Source organism: Leiobunum rupestre, chromosome 1 (assembly GCF_980474605.1).
Source record: "Leiobunum rupestre chromosome 1, qqLeiRupe1.1.hap1, whole genome shotgun sequence".
Taxonomy (NCBI): domain Eukaryota; kingdom Metazoa; phylum Arthropoda; class Arachnida; order Opiliones; family Sclerosomatidae; genus Leiobunum; species Leiobunum rupestre.
Genome location: NC_143384.1, coordinates 56,979,017 through 56,998,312, shown reverse-complemented (window position 1 = coordinate 56,998,312; position 19,296 = coordinate 56,979,017). Strand labels below are relative to the sequence as shown.

The 19,296-nt window shown below is 37.7% G+C and overlaps 1 long non-coding RNA gene across 1 annotated transcript; it reads left to right on the top strand.

The window, feature by feature from the left end:
- Positions 1 to 878: 878 nt before the first annotated feature.
- On the top strand, positions 879 to 14,407 carry LOC149963343 (uncharacterized). Its single transcript, XR_016480222.1, has 4 exons — positions 879 to 975; positions 1,029 to 1,102; positions 14,072 to 14,224; positions 14,281 to 14,407. It is a non-coding gene; the product is annotated as an uncharacterized LOC149963343 (long non-coding RNA).
- Positions 14,408 to 19,296: the final 4,889 nt, after the last annotated feature.

Here is a 19,296-nt window from a genome sequence, read left to right as displayed (position 1 = left end):
GGGCTGTTAAAAATATATAAAATAAATATCAGTCTAATTTGTTTAATATATACCAATATTAATAACACTTTATAATTAATATAATATAACATTTAACCTAACCAATAATTTTAAGCAACTCGCCTCCCGAAAAATTGCCAACATTTCTCCTTTCCAAGCCCACTAGCGCCATCTATGTATTACGTTGCAAGATTACCATAAAAATATATTTTCGAACAAAAACTTTTTAAAATATATAACATAAATATCAGTCTAATTTGTTTATTATATACCAATATTAATAACACTTTATAAATTACTATATTTTTATATATAATATTTAAGTTAGATGGCGCCACTTTCTTCACCCAGCATCTTAAGCAACGCGGTCGAAATAGCCATTCTCCAAAAGAAAGTTAAGCCCAGAGTTGCCAGATGGGCGGTTTTCCGCCCAATTTGGGCTGCTTTGAGGATGCTATTGCGGGAAAGAAACCTTTGGGCGGGAGGCGGTTTTTTGGGCTAGTTTCAAAAATACGAGGCGAAGTAACGCTGTACCTGGTTTTTCCCCACTTCGACGACCTGTATTAGTATTAATTTCACAATACACTCTTTTAAGCGCGTCTTACTCACATCATTTCCTTCAAAGGCAGCTTCCATAGCCGTGCTACAGGTTACAACGTAGCTCAACTGTCGAATTTTTCCCCCTAAAACCCGTTCATGGGCGAGAATTTGGGCTATTTTGGGATTTTGGCTTGTGCGGGAATTTGGGCTCGTTTTCTAGGTGGTTTGTGCGAGATCCAAAAAAAATATTCTGGCAACTCTGGTTAAGCCAGGAGTATTGTTAAGATAATGTTTAAAGTTTTGATCGTTTTAAATAGGATTTAGGGCACTCTAGTTATTGCTAATGGGAACTAAATTGTGCTAAGTATCTAACCGCGTAACTTTTAACATTTTTTTTTAGATTTCTAGGAATTATATTGGCCGCATACTTTCCAGGTAAACTTTTAGTCTTATAAATGAACATTTTTTAAAATATTTTAACGTTCTAGGATGTACGCCATTACTAACGGCCATTGGTAAAGCGCAACGAACAGTAACGGACTCATCATTGTCATTTGACAAGGTAAAAAACTATAATTTTGAGCTAGTATTTTGTTTTGGGTCGTATATATATATATATATATATATATATATATATATATATATATATATATATATATATATATTGTATTATTCTATTTAAATAAGGTGTATGATAGAAAGATTTATGGGAGGTCGGGGGGTTAAACTGGGTACGAGGCCCCGTCAAAAAGTTTCTCCAGCGCCACCAAGTGAGGCGTTTTAGAACGTATGTCGGGGAAACATTAAGTTGTTTTAAGACTAGCTTTACACACATTTTTGGTGGAATATTTTAAAATAATTTGAATGCTATTATAAGTATATTACCATGTCGAGAGGGATCCCAGCTACTAGTATATTGTTGATTTTTCATAAGGAACGTCAGACTTTTTATCAGAAACATTAACCTGGAAAAAATCCCGTCCTTTTATATCAGTAAATCCAGGAAAAACTGGAAATCAGAATCAGGTTATCGATAACTAGAGGTGAATAGCCCTATAAATTAGAAAGGAATGTCATAGTATATAACCAGTTGTTAATATCGTATCTTATTAAAGTTTACGTGGTGGTTCAGGCTAGTGGCCATATTATTTTTGCAATGGACGATCTATTTTTAACATTACCGAGTAACGCTTCGAGCGATTTATACCCGGCAAATACAGCGTCTACTTATAAAGTAAATTTAGGACGACCTTTAAATGTACCTTCAAATTTTGAAGTTGGAATTAGCGAAATTATATTTCCGCCAACATGGGAAAATATTACAGAAAAAAACCGGTCATTTTTAGCAGTTTCCACGACAACCGTTAAAAACGTGCAACCGTTTACATACTTTAAAATATAAGTGAAAGTGGGTAAAATTGAAGCGGAGAAAGACCAGAATGGAAATATCCTTCGATATAGTGTCGTGCGAAAACTTATTGCAGCGCTTAATGAAAGTTTAAAAGAATTCGGGCTTGATAATGAAATTAAACCAAACGGGCTCTGTTGGAATTTGATAACCACCAATAACTACCATATTAGAATTCCCAATGGACCAATTAAAGAGCTTCTCGATTTTGAACCTAACATAAATCCATATCGGAAAGACGGATTTCATATTGGGTCATATTTTTGTACGAAACCTTTTGCTGGTTATATAAAGTCCTTGTCGTTAAATAACTTTAATTATATTGAAATTAGAAGTGATAATGTACAAGACGCCGCGTTTAGAGTCGAAACTCGAATTGATTATCAAATACCGACTGGTGCTTACTCGAGTGTCCAAGACATTTTAGACGCAATGATGTTAACCTTGGATGAGGAAATAAGGGATAAATTTAAATTAACCATTAACCATAATGGATCCGTTCACATTGGAGCCGCGGCAGGATTTGCAATTATATTTCATTCATCTGAGAAAGGTCTCGGTGAAATGTTAGGCTTTACGCGCTTTAGTGAACTCTTGGCCAATACAGATAGTCTCTACGCTGCTGATTTATCAATGGGAGCCAGAACACTATATATATTCAAATTTAATATACCCTCAATATGTAAGCGATACGTTTGCTCCTTTGATGAAAATAATACCGCTAGCTGGAAATGATAAACCGTTTGAAAAATCTATTATTTTTGACAAAATTGATTACTATCCTTTGAGAACAAATAATACAGAAATAGTTGACATTGACATGAAAACGGATTTTGGCGAAACAATAGCCTTTATAAATGGTAAAAGTGCCGTTAGACTTCATTTGAGACGAAATGGCCGACAGTGAAAGTTATTTCAAATATTACCGCGAACAATATGGTGGCGGACCATTTTTTGCCGGACCTGTTTATCAACGGGGAAGAGGCGTGGGCGGAATTTTTAAAAAGCTGATAAAATATATAACACCCATTATCAAACCCGTGACCAATGAGGCTTTTGGAGTAGGCAAGAGATGGTGGCAAGATTTAAAACAAGGACATGACCCTAAAGAAACGTTAAAGAACAATTTAAGAATCGCCGGTAGCAATTTATTACATAAAGCGGCTGATCGATTAACGAGAAATCAGTCTGGCAACGGCTGCCGTAAACGACGAACGGGCCCCATTAGGAAACGAAAAAAGTGTCCAAACGGAGAGTTACAAAAAGAACCAAACTTGACTTTTTAGGATAATAATGGCGGTTTACGAGGGAATGCTAAGTCAGCTGGATATTTTTCAACGCCCATTGGTCAATACTAATGTAATTACCACAACGGAAATAAGATATTTACCAACAAACAATTTATCGGACAATGGCCCTCTGGAATTTTTTATTCCCGCGTCGGAAGATTTATATATGGATTTATCAAAAACTATGTTAAAATTGAAACTGAGACTTTTACATAACGATGGATCGAATGTCCCCGCCGTTGAAACAAAAGTGGCACCAACGAATAATCTAATAGGGTCGCTTTTTAGTCAATGCGATTGTTATCTCGGGGATACTTCTACCCAGTCCGCGAACAACTGCTACGCTTACAGTTCATACATTGAAAAATTAGTCAACTATGGAGAAGATGCAAAAAATTCGCAACTCCAAAATAGCCTCTTTTATATGGACTCAACGACCAAACCAACGGAAATGTGGTTAGATACGTTCAAGTCAGAGTCCAACGGGGCCCTGAAGCGAGGCTCAAGATCAAAAGAATCGCAATCCTTTGAAATAATGGGGCCTTTGTCTGTTGATGTGTGTAAAATTAACAAGTTTGTGTTAAACCAAGTTCCGGTACGATTTCGTTTAGTTAGAAGCCCGCGCCTAACTACCGTCATGTCTATGGAAGCTGGCAAGGATTATAAATTAGTTATAGACCAAGCGTACTTGTACGTGACAAAAGTTAAAGTTAATCCTTCAATCGTATTGGCGCATGCAAAAATGCTAGAATCAGATATTCCAGCTATCTATCCCTTAACGCAAACGATTGTTAAAAATTTTAGCGTAGCGAGAGGCCTAACGAGTATAAACCGCGATAACATCATTTTAGGTAGATTACCGAAACGAGCTATTGTGGTTTTTGTCAAGGAAGATGCGTTTATCGGGTCATTGAATAGTAATAGTTTACAATTTGAACATTTAAACGTGACCGATTTGTCCCTCTCGGTGGGTCCTGATCGTTATCCTCCCGATGGGTTCCAAATGGACTACGACGAAGGGAATTATTGTTTACCTTATCAGAGTCTATTTTCCGCGATGGCGATCGATGGGGCCGACCGTGGTAATTTCATGAGTTTTAAAAATTTTAAATACGGGTATAACATGTATCTGTTCGATCTAACAAGCGACAACAACGCTAGTGGGGATTATATGTCTCTTAGAAAGGACGGTAGTTTACGACTCGATGTGCAATTTAAAAACGCATTAACCCATAATGTGACATGTATAATGTATTTTGAATTCGATAATGAGATTTTGATAACACGCGATCGCAAAGTAATTTATAACGCCGAATAAAACCCATTTAAAGCACTTTACCTTAAGCCGTTTAACAGTTCCTCGCTTGCAATCGTTCAACCATGTCACGCTCTCATTATCTCTCCGATAAACTGGAAATTTTTCTTTCAAATGACATTCCGGGTACCGATCTTAAAATTAAACGCCAAGGGCATAGAAAATACGTTTCATTTAATCTTAACGTTTGGGAAAACTTATGGACATTTTCCGATGAAATTGACACATTCTTTGACTTGACAAAACCCCCAACCCGATTTCATAGTTGGCTAACCGATTACGTAAAACTCGAAGGATTTATATGTCAAAGAGGTAAATTTATTGATTTGCGTTCGCACGTCCGCGGAGCTAATGACAAGTATAATGTCTTGTACTCGACTTCAAACGGTTTTGCAATGTGTAAAACAAGCTGGGAGCGGTTAAAAATTATTCGTTTAAGTCTTAATACGGAAATTCAGGAGAGAAAAAACTGTTACCAGTGTATGAAGAAATGTATTATAGACGAATTAACCGAGATTCTAATGTCGTTAACGGGATCCTGTGAAAATACAGCTTGTCACTTTCAATTGGCTCATGACATTACGTGCCTTCCCGTAGCTTCGCATTGGTCTGAAAGGCTTGAGGCTAATGTGAAAAGAGCACTTCCTCTGGTCAATTATCAAAAGACACTAAATAATTTTAACGAAAACTACCCACATTGTTCTTTAAACATACATAATTTATTTCATGCAATGGTTCACGATGTAAATGAAATTATTACAGAATTTTTGTTTTAATAAATGGTATAAATTTAAGAATATGGTTTGTTTAATTTTTATTACAAGTTAAAAGGTCAAAGCGCGCGTCCATGAATAAAACCATAGAGAAAGTCTATTACGATACTGAAAATCCAGGGGGATTAGGCGGTGTCAAGCGATTAGAAAAAAGTTTGCCCTTAATTCCAAAGACCAAAATTAAAAAATGGTTGTTAACGCAAGACCCCTAAACGTTACATAGAGACCGAAAGCTTAAATTTGCTCGTACACCAACATACGTGACGTCACTGAATGAAATTCATCAAATGGATTTAATAGTTTTGGACGAGTTGAAACCGGATTATAATTATATTTTAGTTAACATTGACGTTTTATCGCGCTTTTTATCACCGTTACCTTTGAAAACAAAAAGCGGGAAAGACGTTCTACAGGCGCTAAAAAAAATTCACAAAGTTAATAAACCCATGAAAATTAATATGGATCAAGGGAAGGAATTTCTTAATAAGACCGTACAGGATTATTTAAAAAAAAACGATATAAAACATTTTGTAAGTTACGGGGACATAAAATGCGGAATCGTAGAACGCACCAATAGAACTCTCGAGAACAAAATATATCGTTTAATTACTAAAACTAAGAAACCAAATTTCATTAAGGATTTACCGAAAATTGTTAGATCGTATAATAACAGTGTACACAGGTCGACCGGGTTCAAACCGTGTGAAGTAACGGTTGATAATGAGCATTTAGTTTGGAAAAATCTTTACGGTAAAAAATTAATTAGGGAAAAAGCCAAATTCAAAGTCGGTGAACGTGTTCGATTAACAAAAGCCCCGAAAGCGTTTACTAAAGGCTACAAGGGATACTGGTCGAAGGAAGTGTTTACTATTAAGAGAGTGATTAATAGACCTCGTCCTGTTTACGTCATACAAGATCAAAATAAACAAGTCATCTTGGGTTCATTCTATACCGAAGAACTACAAAAGATTCTATCATGAATACTAATCAGCTTGATGAATTTTTTAAATGTGATTATAGAACGCGCCCATTTTATATTGGTACATTTTCCAAAGACGCGATTCCTAAAAAACCGCCGAAACAGAAAACGTATTGTTTTATTATAAATACGGACGATTCGACGGAACCAGGTTCTCATTGGGTCGCTGTGTTTATTGAATCGGGAAAGGGAGAATTTTTCTGTTCGTTTGGAAATTCACCTGTTATGTACAATTTTAACTTGGGTCATTTAGCTAAAAAGTGGGTATATAATAAAAATATTATCCAACCGATTGACTCGGAAACATGCGGTGCGCATTGTTTATTTTATATCGTATGTAAATGTTCGGGGTATACTTATAGAGAAATATTAGATATGTATAATGATACTCTATATATCAATGACATAATCTCGTTATGGAATATGTGTCTCCATTTAATGAATCACGAAAATAAATATTGTAATCAATACATTTTTTATTGTATCAATTTTTCCATTTTTTAAGAGGGCTTAATGCGCGGCGTCTGTTTTTAGGTGTCGGATAAGGTTTGCGAACATTTAGTCTCCTCTTCACGTGCTTTTCATTCGTTTGTAAATCTTTATCCGAAAATGGTAGAGACACAGCCTCCGATAAATTCTCCACGCTTTCAGCCGATGGCCTGTACGTTGCGTCGCTGTCTCGTGTAGTACACGTCGCGCCTTCAGACGTATTGAAGAGGTTTCTTATGTTACTGGTACTTTCGGAACGGCGTGGTGTACTACTTGAAAGAGGATCAAACTCGCGGCTGAGTGCTTCGTGGACGGCTTCGGGAATATTCGGTGTTGACTCCGCTATCAAATGATCCGGTAGAAACACCGGGACTGGGGGAGTAGGTCGAAGAGGGGGTCTCGGTTCCGCGTGTAGATAAACGGGAATCGGATCGGGAGAAATCAACGTAGTACTGGGTGAAACGGGGGAACCGCGAGAGACATTTCTCGGAGAATTTGTTGGTGTAGCTACGGGTCGTATCATCTGCGCCGGTGCGAGAAGAGGGGCCACGGGCCGTATAATCTGCGCCGGTGCGAGAAGAGGAGCTAACGTATTCGATGGAGGAGGCATCGGTGGGGGCTCTAAACGAACGGCGGGGACTCCGTGAAATTCTTTAATTTTAAAGTACCTTTGAAGCATAGTTAAATACTCTCGTAACGTATCCTCCTCACTCCCTACTTTAATCGGTTTATTTATGATACTTTTCATTTGATTTTGAATAATGTCTATTAATTTGGCCGTATCGCTAAAATAGCTATCAGCGGGGACTAAAACGAATTTTTTCATCGATTAATAATACGGTTAAGAACCACGGGAATTAATGAACCGAGAAATGCACCCCAGAATCCGCCTCGCTGAGATATTAGAATTTTTCGACGGTTTAAGTCGGTTAAATTTTTACGAGCAAGTTTTCTGATGCACGCTTTATAGCGCTGTAATATTTTTTTCCTATTTGCGCCTACAGATAGCGCCCCCCCGGGTAATATTAAGACAAATATTAGAAATAGAGTTTAATTGTTCGGGACTAGCGTTTTTAATTAAAAATTTGCGCTGACTGGGGGAAGCTTTTTTAATGAGCGTTAAATAAGGTTTATGTTCCCGTATCGCTCATGGCCAAGTCATCTTACGTAATGAAACAATTTTATAAATACATTCAAATTTATTCAAAAACCACAAAGAATTTATACAATGAAAACATTTTCACATATTTTTTATAGAATATATTTAACAGAATAATTTTTTTTAAACATTATTTTTAAACCCGTCACCATTACTCTAGAAAAGTTATTATTGGGCACTCTTCAAATAAGCAATTTGTTCGCACTTTGAAATGTTCTGGTGTTTCTTGATTTAAATCTAAAACAATATTAGAATAGGGTCGGGAAGCAGTTACATTATTGTACACAGTACTTAGAAAATTTGGATTATTAGGAAATACTTGTCGACTGAGACATTTAATCTGACTAGGATCACGCGGACTCTTAAATAGAACAATGTACGATGAGTTCAAGCTAATATCGCGAGCCGCTCGACCTTGACCAAAAACATTTTGGGTTAAGAATAATATAGTTAAATTTAAGTGGTGACTACCAACACGAAATAATTCCGAAACGTACGCGTTATTTAAACAACTTTGAGAGAGATCGTCGAGAACGAGCAAGTTATTTATAGAACTATCAAATATTTCTTCCGGTTTCTCACTTAATAAACCCTGATGAAACTCGATATCAGGTATAATTTTTTTAAGCTCATTGAATTTTTCCGACCAAATATTATAACAATAAATGATTCGCTCGGGAGGTTTCTCGAACAGCGTGTGTCGATTTTTTAAAAGCCGAAAAGTCCAAACTGTTTTTCCGCATCGACTCGGTCCACTGATGAGGAACGTGGTCGGTGATTTAAACTTGAGCCGTGTTACTGACATTTTTGTAGCCGAAGGGAATACTGGTACCGTCGCTCTTGAAGATTCGCTTGTTAGACGTAAATCCAACGAGTTTTTCAGCAGGTTTTTGGAATAGCTGCCCCGTTTTTAAACGTTTCACGTTAAATGTGACTTCGACGCTGTATTTCAATTGTTGGTTGCGTGTAGCGAGGTCCTTCAAAGCTTCAAAGTTGACAATTGACTGATTTTTTTTAGTCAATGTAATGCCCTTAAGTTTAGTGACAATCTTTCCAGATTCGAATAAAATTGAATAGGCTTTACATCCCAAGGAAACAACGGCTTTTATATTTTCATTAGGATACTGGTCAGCCAATGTATCTAGGGTAGTCCCTAGCGGAATATTTAAATCTTTACTCATATAAAGTAAAGCAGAGTCAGTATCGACGTAATTTAAATTTGGACCAATTTGAGCCATTAATTTGTATAATTTAATACGGCCGTAACTAGCTACAAACGCGCCTATCGTTGGTGACCCTTTCCGATAAGTTGGAACGTAGTCTTCCCGAAAACGAGTGGTGACTAAGGCTATATCATCGTCCAGTAGTTTAAAATCCGTTAATTCTTTGGTTTTATCGGCCAAAATTTCGACTAATTCCTTATAAGAATTAATAAAAACACTTTGGCCTCGATTTAAATTAATGGAATTTTGGCCCCACAGACTGTTTAGACTAAGTTTGCCAATAGCCTTTAAAGCCGGATTATCGGTTATATCCTCTAAATTTAAATCTAACCCATCAATTTCATTAAAGTCTCGTAAATAGTTAAGTTTTTGTTCTAATATAATTATGTCTTTTGGATACGATGAAGTTTGAACTTTGATTTTGTAAAAAAGCCGAATATAGTCATCGAATAGCGGACAATCTTTATCGAATGTCTCTTGATAATGATGTACTTCGTGAATTGTAATAATTTTATAACCGTACTCTATCGCTAGATAAAACTCGGGGGTCGTCCACACGTCGGTTATGCTACGCTCTCGATCAGTATGGGTACATTCGAAACATTGTTCAGCTGCACATTTGTAGCAGAGAGTATAATAAATTTTACTATTAATTTTAGCTGAGAGGATCGGGAGGTTTAAATTGGTAGGTGGCAGCACCGTAGCTTTAATCAGACCAAAATAAGCGTTAACGGAAAAATTAAAGTTACAAGTTATAATTTCGGGGCTCGATTTTGGTTATTTATAGGAACTCATCTGGACAGATGGGTACATGCTATTAAAATCCACGACTTTGATTGGTCGATCGGGAGTGGCTTCGGCGTAAATTACAAAGTTTTCGACCCTCCCCCCACGAATGGCGTCTCTCGCTCCTATCGGTTTGGTAAAGGGTAGGGAATCGCAAAAACTCGCAATTGCTGGGTCTTCTACTAACTCATCATACTCGTGTTCCCATATACTAATAAACTGCGCATTAGGTCTTTCCTTTTTTAAAAAATTTTCGCGGTCGAGGGTTTTGAGATAAATATTTAAATTATAATCTTTTAACTGTTTATCGTAAGCCTGGTGGTCAGTGTGTAGTGGGCATTTATGGTAATGGCAGCCGTAAAATTCGGCAATTATTTCGGGCGAGGAACAATAACCGTCTAAGCGATAGGGGTAAATGACATGTTCGCCACCTAGCGATCACGCCGTTTGAAATTTCACGTTGAGTTTTTTTTTCAAATAAGCTAACCATTTTAGGGCCTTGACACTATGCCGTTTCCTATGACCCGTCCCCGGAACTATCGCGATAGTGTTTGGTTCGACAAATCTACTAAGGAATAAATTTGTGACGGCTCCCGGCAACGTTATGGCGTTTGACCCTAACAAATCAAAATCCACGGTTTTTAAAAATAAATTTCTAAAACTATCGAATCCTTTCTGTAAAAGTTTAACGTCATCGATCGCGTATTCGGTTAAAACTTTATTTAGATCAAAAACGACGTAACGTTGGGAATCGTAACATTGATTAAATTCTACGATTTCCTCGTCCGTACATTTGTCGATACCAAAATATTCTTTCTCGGGGAGGGCGCCGATATAATCTAAATTGTCTTCCGTAGTGAATGAATAATAAAAATAACCTTTCTTTTGGACAATCTTAAAAGTTTTCGAGAAATTTCGAAGGGCTGTAGGTAGGAACATAAAACTATCGATAAAAGCTATTTTAAATTGGGCGAGAAACATACCCAGGGCTTTGGAACCGGTATAAATTATCTCGGGTTTTATTTTTCGTTTTAATAGACCGTTAAGAATAAGCAACGTATCGAAACCACTCCCGAAATGGCTAATTAATATGACGTTTTCAAAGACCGGCCTCGTAACCGTATCTCTTTTCCGACCATTAACTGTCACCTGGCATGCTAATAAATAATCTAGGAAATTTTGAACGCAATCAAAGCCGTGAAATTTCCGGTAATCATAATTGGTCGAAAATGGCGCTTCTTGCATCGCGGAAATGATTAAAATTGGTCTAATTGCAGTGTCAGTCGTTATTGTCTCAAATTCAAAATAGCATAGCCGTTTCTCATTTGATTTTATTTCTAATGGGCGGACGTGACACTCGTTTTTGGGATGCTCAATTTTGCAAAAAGCGCATTTGTTGTCGCAATTATGATTACCTTCATAGTCTTTCCCACAATTTAAACAGCGCCTTTAAACCTGACAGGTTCCTAGTTCTACGTGTTGGGAGAAACAATTTGGTCCGGCAAAATACCTATTACAGTCATTACAACGGGTAGCCTGTGCTAAACTAGGGTGGAATTCCGGACCGTGACACCGGCGGCATTTAAGATTGGGTCCGCAGTCATGACTTTTTTTTCTGTTTCATACTATGTAAGAGGGTAACACAATATTTACAGAAAGATTGCGCCCCAAACATGGCCGAATAAGATCGTACGACGTGGGTGTGGTCTTTAATTTTTAAGAGGAAAATTTGTTTTTCTTTGAAGGGCCCAATAAACACTTTATCGAAATTATCGTCCGCCGAGATTAATATAATTTGGTAGTCGGGTAATATATTTTGGAATCGGTTAATATCAATTATTTCTACGGGGCCTTCGGGAACCCCCGCTAGGGCGTGTAATTTTTTAGCTTCAATTTCTTGTTCGGGTTTTTCCCCGTTTCTAATTGTCTTTAATTGGTATTCGTTAAAACGAGCACCCTGTCCTACACTTTTTAAATGCTGATAGTCGCCCAAAACTCTTCCCACCGCCAGGGCTCTCGTAAAACATAAATTGTTCGTATTTCTAATGGGGATAAATGTGTTACCCTGGTTGATATACTGATCTACACATTCATAGCTTCTTGTTCTAACGCTGCGAGGGGGACCTCTCATAGGGGTATCTTGAAGAAATATTAGGTCAAATCGGAGGGGTGAATCGAGATAAATGGTTTTAACGGACTGCGCTACCTTTTCAATCCCCGTTAAAATTCTCTCAGCTGTCAACTCATTAATATTCATTAATTGGAAATTTATCGGATCTTGCAGCTCATCGGAAATTACCACCACCCTGACGCGCGTGTAGCCTAAATTATCGGCCGTAATTCTATCTAATATTGATTGGAAAAAACGGGTCAGTTGGTTACTGATATCCGCGTGGTTTAATTGGTCTAAATTTTTAAAATTACACTCGAATAGCATAGATTTACACCTATACTTTCGAGAAGAACTGGCAATGATTTTATCTATTGAGTAAAAATTTTTAGGGTTGAAACGGGTGCTAAGATCGAGGGCCATGGTGTTTTTAAAGTCCTGTGTAAATATTTAATACGGTTTGAATCGTTGTCGCGACGTCGTAAACTTCGCCGGAATTCTGCAAGTTTAATAGTTTTTCGTAGTGACGTCCACGGTTCTTGTAAACTAGAACTTCACCTCGCCGACCCGCTAGAATTTCAACCTTCTCGTTTCTTAGTTGAAAATCACCTTCTTCATAAACTATCTGTTCTAGATACTCTTTAAACTCATACGCCGAATCTAGTTTGACGCAAACGCCGTCTTTCGTCGCGGTTGGCCGATCGCTATTTTTGACGTAACGTCTTACGTCTAAATACAAGTTATTTTTGAAACTTGCAATTTTTATCCCGAAATTTTTATGGCGGGAAAACTCTACGACTATATCCGTCCAGCCGTCGTCTACTGGCTTAGATGGACCGGCTTGAGATGGACCGGCTTGAGATGGACCTGGTTGAGATGGACCTGGCTTGGATAGGGTGCTTTTGGGTGGCGCATCAACTGGTTTGAATGGCGATTGTTTCGAAGGGCTATCGAGTACCTCGTGGCATGTTAAATCTATGATATCAGGTTGAATCTTCGGGATGTCTACTTCGAAACGAGTTTTCTTAATATTTACTTTATTTCCGAAATCTAATCGACGACGGACCTTATTGACCTGGGAGCAGGGGGGTGTTTCGGATTGGTTCTAAAAATTAAACTAAATTAAATGGTGTAAAAAAATAGACTGAATTAATAAACTATTACTTTGCGGTCAAAATCCATCGTGCCAGAATAATTTCCTAACAATAAACGGTCATTTAAAAAAGGTAATTCCCCAAATTTTAAAATGTACTTACAATTTCTTCAAGTCGAATGCAAGTTGTGAAATAAATGCAAATAAAGCGTGTGCCTCTATTTATAGTCGCAAAACCCCCTAGCGGGACGCTTAGGAACTTCTATAGCACATGCTAATTTATCTAACGCTTTTTATTAATACATGCGTAATTTTTCGTAATAAACAAAAACCCCCTAGCGGGACGCTTAGGAACTTCTATAACACATGCTAATTTTCATAACGGTTTTAGGTACTCGTAATTTTTCGTAACGGTTTTTTTATATCAACATGTGGTAAATTGTTAGGAAACTCCATTTTCTAATGGTTTTGTAATAATTTTTACGTACTCTATTAACGCAACGGTTTTTTTTAAATAAATCAATGTTTTCTCGAGAAAAATTCCATACACGAACCTAACCTCGAGCTATAGAAATAGTAAATCAAATATTTAGGTTAAGATTGCCGGGTATAAAAGGCGTGATTTTTTCATGTTTTATCACATTTCGTTCCTGAACTACAATGTAAGTTGTAAAACGTCTTAATACGAACCTTTTCAAAAAAAATCAAATTTTAGGGCCTCCAATACTACGGCAGAATTTATTAAAGTAGTGAAGGGGAGAGGACGCGAAAGTAATGTACTTTTGATAATATACTGTAACAAGTAATTGATAATTATTAAATTATAGGAGAAAACGCCGACCTAGGACCAGTTCGAAGTAATTATTTTCTATTTTTTATTATACTTTTATAAAATTTCTAACAAAAGGACCCGACACGTTGCCACCACCCTCCACGCCTTCGGACCCACCAACACCCGGGAACTCCCCAACGCCCTCGAACTCCCCCACAATTCCATATCGGGAGATTTTGATCAACCCGTCATTGTCGGCGGAAATGCGAGTACTGGACTTGAGGAAAGGTAATTCGTTAAATATATTTTAATACGTATGAAATTATAATATGAATTTTTTCTAGCGCCGGGGATCAAAATCATCGTGGAAGGGGGTAATATATTCAACATGTTTTATTATATTAGCAACTAATTTATGTAATTATAGGTGGCGCCCTTAAAATTTTAATTTAAATAAACTGTTTATATTTATTTTTGTCTCTTTCTTAATAAGCACATTAGTTGTATCATATAAACCAATTTCATACAGATTGGTTAAAACGTACCATTCCTAATAAACCTTAACTGGTTAATCGAGGCTTACAATTTCCCGCGCTTTTCAAACCGAAACACATGTTAAATTCGCGCCAAAACTTTAACAGTTCAACCATATAGCTACCAGGTCAATTACCCCTAACGGTTAATTATAAAGGTACAAACATGTAATAGACCTATAGAGTACAAACTATACCCGTTTCCCCGCCAAAATCATGTCAAACATAAGTGTACATTAATAAACCTAAAGAGTTTAACCACTTGTTGATTTTTATACACGCGACGCTTACACTTTCCCGCCAAAAATTAATATTCAAACATATAATAAACAAGTTTAACTACTTGTTGATCCTAAACACATGTTACTATACTATCTAACAGGTCAATGACCCCTATCGGTAATCCATCTAGTTAAACAATACCACGCTCATTAATATTCACCCTTTTGACCTTGAACAGGTTGATTGACAGGTTAATTAACACCTGTGCTCGTTACGCACGAGTGCACGCGTGACACGCGCCCGAGGGGGGTCGGCAACGCGATTCCCCGCTTCATTCCCCCCCGTCACGCAGCTGTGGGGGAAAGCACGCGCGCCCCACGCGTATCCAGGAAGACGGTACTATACTACTTACGTATACCAAACACCTGTGACGAGCGTTGAAGATTTACGACAAAGAATCATCGAAGCATGTCGCCGGGTGACTCCAGAAATGGTTCGGGGAGCATTTCGCAATATGCAACATCGTGCATATTTGTGCATTGCATCAGAAGTTGGCATTTTTGAAAACCTTTAGTAGAAGACATTAAAAAACATTTGTCACTTGGGCTAATTATTATTTGTTTATTTTTCGAAATCTTATAACTGAAATGCATGTTACCTATAATTCGTTAAAGGCTATTGCCTGCTAGTACATCTTGTTTTTTCCCCCGACCTCCAAACTCAGTGAAAAATAGGTCTTTTTCAACCGAACCAAAATTATTTTTACACTTTCGACTATGCCCTACAACTTTTCTATTGAAACATTTTGCGTGACACCTACCGGTGAAAAAATAAATTTTCCAAAACGGCACAAAATCGTTCGATTTTTCTGAAATTTAGTAACCAAAGCCTTCCATACCTAACAAATAAACCCTGAAAATTTCAGAACCCTAGCATAAATACATTTTGAGAAAAATGGCCTGATCGAGCAAATTGAGACACCCTGTATAAAGCTTTGATAGTACTTAAACAATTAACAGGAGTACTAAAGGCGCTTTTATTTCGCAAAAGTCTGATTCAAATCCAATAACATAAATAATTATAATAAATGTGAAATTAATTCAAAGAAATTTTCGAAACATTATAGGTTATTGGCTAATTTTCCATTTCGTGTGGCTCAGCTACAGAAACGGTTGAAACTGGTAAGTTTAAGATTTGGATTTTCTGGCTGTTATATTTAATTTAATTTAACTATTCACTCGAAGATCTATTTGGTCCGAGTTTCACGTTTTTGTTTGCTCGAAGACCTATCGGTACGAGCTATTAGTAAGTTTTTAAATTTCTTCAAATTTGTTTAGGGTTTAGCTTTATTATCCCTTTTCATTATGGACTTATCTACTTATTCGCCAATTTTTTCATCCTTAAGAATTATCACGATAGGTAGATAAAAACTTTAATGCTAGACACTCCTGTGTACAATAAGTTCCTAATCTCGCTTATACGAGCTATATGAACCTTAAGTTTAGATGATGCACTTACTACGAACTTCTTGGTAGAACGCGTAGAGAAATGAAAAATTAAAAAAAATCCATTGGTTAACTATCAAAACTCAAGTCAAATTATTAGTGATCTCAATATCCAAAATGAAACATTCAACTTCCAACTCGGGTGAATAAACGCTAATGTTCTTTTCTAAACATGGGTGCTGGGGTTAATGAAAATTGATTGGGATTAGCATTGTTATTCAGCTATTAAGAATTTCAAGATAGCAACCATTTCTAAATGGCACTGATTTCAGTATTTAAATGGGGAATATCTTTGCCGCTACTTTTTCATGTCTAATCTTTGGCCTATGAACCTTTTAAATATCAATATTATACCGAGCTCAATCTTTTGTCAAGCCAATGCGACGCCCACTATTTATTTTTTCGTTTTAAAGAGCCGACACGATATTAAAATTTAACAATAAAACTTTTAGGGGTGGTCAGACCACCCTGAAATCATGCAGACCTTACACTGCAACATCACCATTCAAAAGCCAGAGTGATAGCTCGTGAACTTGAAAGGAATTATATCATCTTTGCCATGAAAAAAGAAAACATTAGATATCACCTGTTGTTGGTAACATGATGTAGCTATTTTACTCGATTGTGCTATTTTTTATATATTTTAATTCAACCAATAGTCTAGGAATATAAGATATGCATAGTAACGTGATTATTACAAGGCTGGTTCTTAACTTCAAAATAGTAAATTTTAAACCGCCATTGACTTTAGAATAATAATAATAAAGAAAGTAGTATGTAGACACTTTAAATAGTTCACGAAAAATTTCAAAGAATCATTTAGAACGCTATAGGGTTGATAAAGTAAAATAAGGGTAAAATCCAACTCATGTTTGAGATGGTTAAAAGACTCGGTGAAGGGTCGGGGCTGACTGTGATTTGAGGTGCCTATTTAAGGGCTTTCATCGATTCAATGCAGATACCGGCTCAAATCCGACCATCTCTACTGCTAGTCAACTACAACAAAGATTCCAAATGCTACTAGGGTATTCATCTCTCCACCTAATAAATATTCGGTTACGACCGTAAACTATTCGTCATTCCAACATATAGTTGCCTTGCCTATAGATATATAATGAGCTTTCCACCTAAAATAGTCGCCATGTCAACAGATATTGACGTCTTTTCTCTGTACAGTGAAAAATCGGAGTATTTATATTCAATTTCCTGGCAGTTTTCTCGCGATATGGGGAAGAAATAAGAGAGGGTTTTGTCGAAGCTACTGGAGTTCGGACAATACTACGACAGCCGTGTATTTTCTGTAGCGTGTCCTGCCTTATCACAGTTTCAATATAACCTCCCGATCTAATTAACTGTCTGTACCAGCCACGAACAGCTTACGTCTTAACGTGTCTGTAAATAATTTAATTTGTTTTTAAAACATTTCTTCGAAAAATGTGTATATAGTATTATCAAAAACAAAACTAATAACGGAATATTATACAAATAGTCCTCCAAAGATGATCCCGGTGGAAATGTGGCTAAAATCGATGCTGCATTCCCACGCTGGACAGCCATTGCTAGTCGTTGCACTAGATACGCAACCAGGGCCGGATTAAGAGTTTATGGGGTCCTAGGCCCAAGTTAATTTTGGTGCATCCTCAATTAATAATTGAGAAATGGAAGGAAAATTCAATTTGCTGCCAGATTTAGTATGTCGTCAGGGGCTAGACGGCAGTCCGTCAGAGAATGTGACAATCAAACGTTTTCGGTGCATAGGGGTGGACGCATTTACTAAAATTACTCCGGAAAATATTTTGTGAAAAGTAACTAATTAAAGTTATGTACTTTTTTTTCCGAACCCTCTTGGTGCCCCTTGTAGGCTTGGGGCCCTAGGCCCAGGCCTATTCGGCCTATTGGTTAATCCGGCACTGTACGCAACGAAACGTTTTCCTCCCGTCGCCTCGCAAATCTTCTGACCGTTAGAGTGCACCAAGTTAAGGCTCTCCCTTCCAAAAGAACCCAATGTTTCAATGGCGACAGCGTTGAAGATTAAACGATCCTCGAGACCAACGTATTTCACCCTCTTCTTCGCTTCAGCCTGGGTGGCGGCCCAGAGACGGGCTGACGAAGAAGAAACCACGTACGAAGGCGCGAGGGGGTGTGTGCACGTAAAATCCCAAAAGAGGGAGTTTCCACCAGACCATGGCACTAAGGTCATACCATCCGGACGTTTTCCATTGTCTCTTAGAAAGACCGGGAGGTTCCAAAACAGGTGGTCGGTGGCGGCTACGTACCAGATCATATTTGTACAAAACAAATGCTTTAGGGATTGTGTGTAAAAAGCTATGACCAATAGCCGTCTATGGTCTGAAGTGAATTTAATATAATAGCAGTAAATACATGTACTTAGAATTAACATTATGTTTTGATATATACTGTTTCGACTGAAGCAATGTACTCACAATTTTTCAGATACCCGAAATTTTGGAATAAATTTAGTACACTCTACGATTTATTTCAATATAATCCGAATTAGAATTTAAAGCAACGTACAATTTCATTAAGAGCTGCGTACTGTTTTATATAAAGCAACGTACTATTTCCTTTAAAACAAAATGCTATTTTATGAAAGCAACTTACTGTTTCATTTACAGTGTGTCAGAATTTATAGCCCGGTGTACCTAGTAACAAAGACCATACCACCGGAGGCCTATCATCATAGTGCCCTACGCCAGCGTCCCCAAGCCCGGACAGGTGACAAATCCAGCATGGGTAGCAGAACCCCACTACTGATGGTCGCACCTTTGACGCAAGCCACTCAACCCAGCAGAAGGTGCAGCAATGGGTGGACCAATCCCCACTTCGCACACAGCAGTGGGATTTAGAATGGATGCTATAGCAACTCCAGCCGACACCCTACCTATGAAGGTAAGGAGCCAAACCCTTTGGAAAGAGCTCCTAAAGGGGAATGACGAGCACACAGCAGCCCAAGTAACCCGGCACCGCTGGCACCGGAGATCCCGGTGGGCCCCAAAAGGCCGGGAAACAGGACCGCCGTGCCCGCATATGGAGGCTCGCCGCCCCACAGCAGGCTACCCAATCCGCCGAGGCGGCCAGT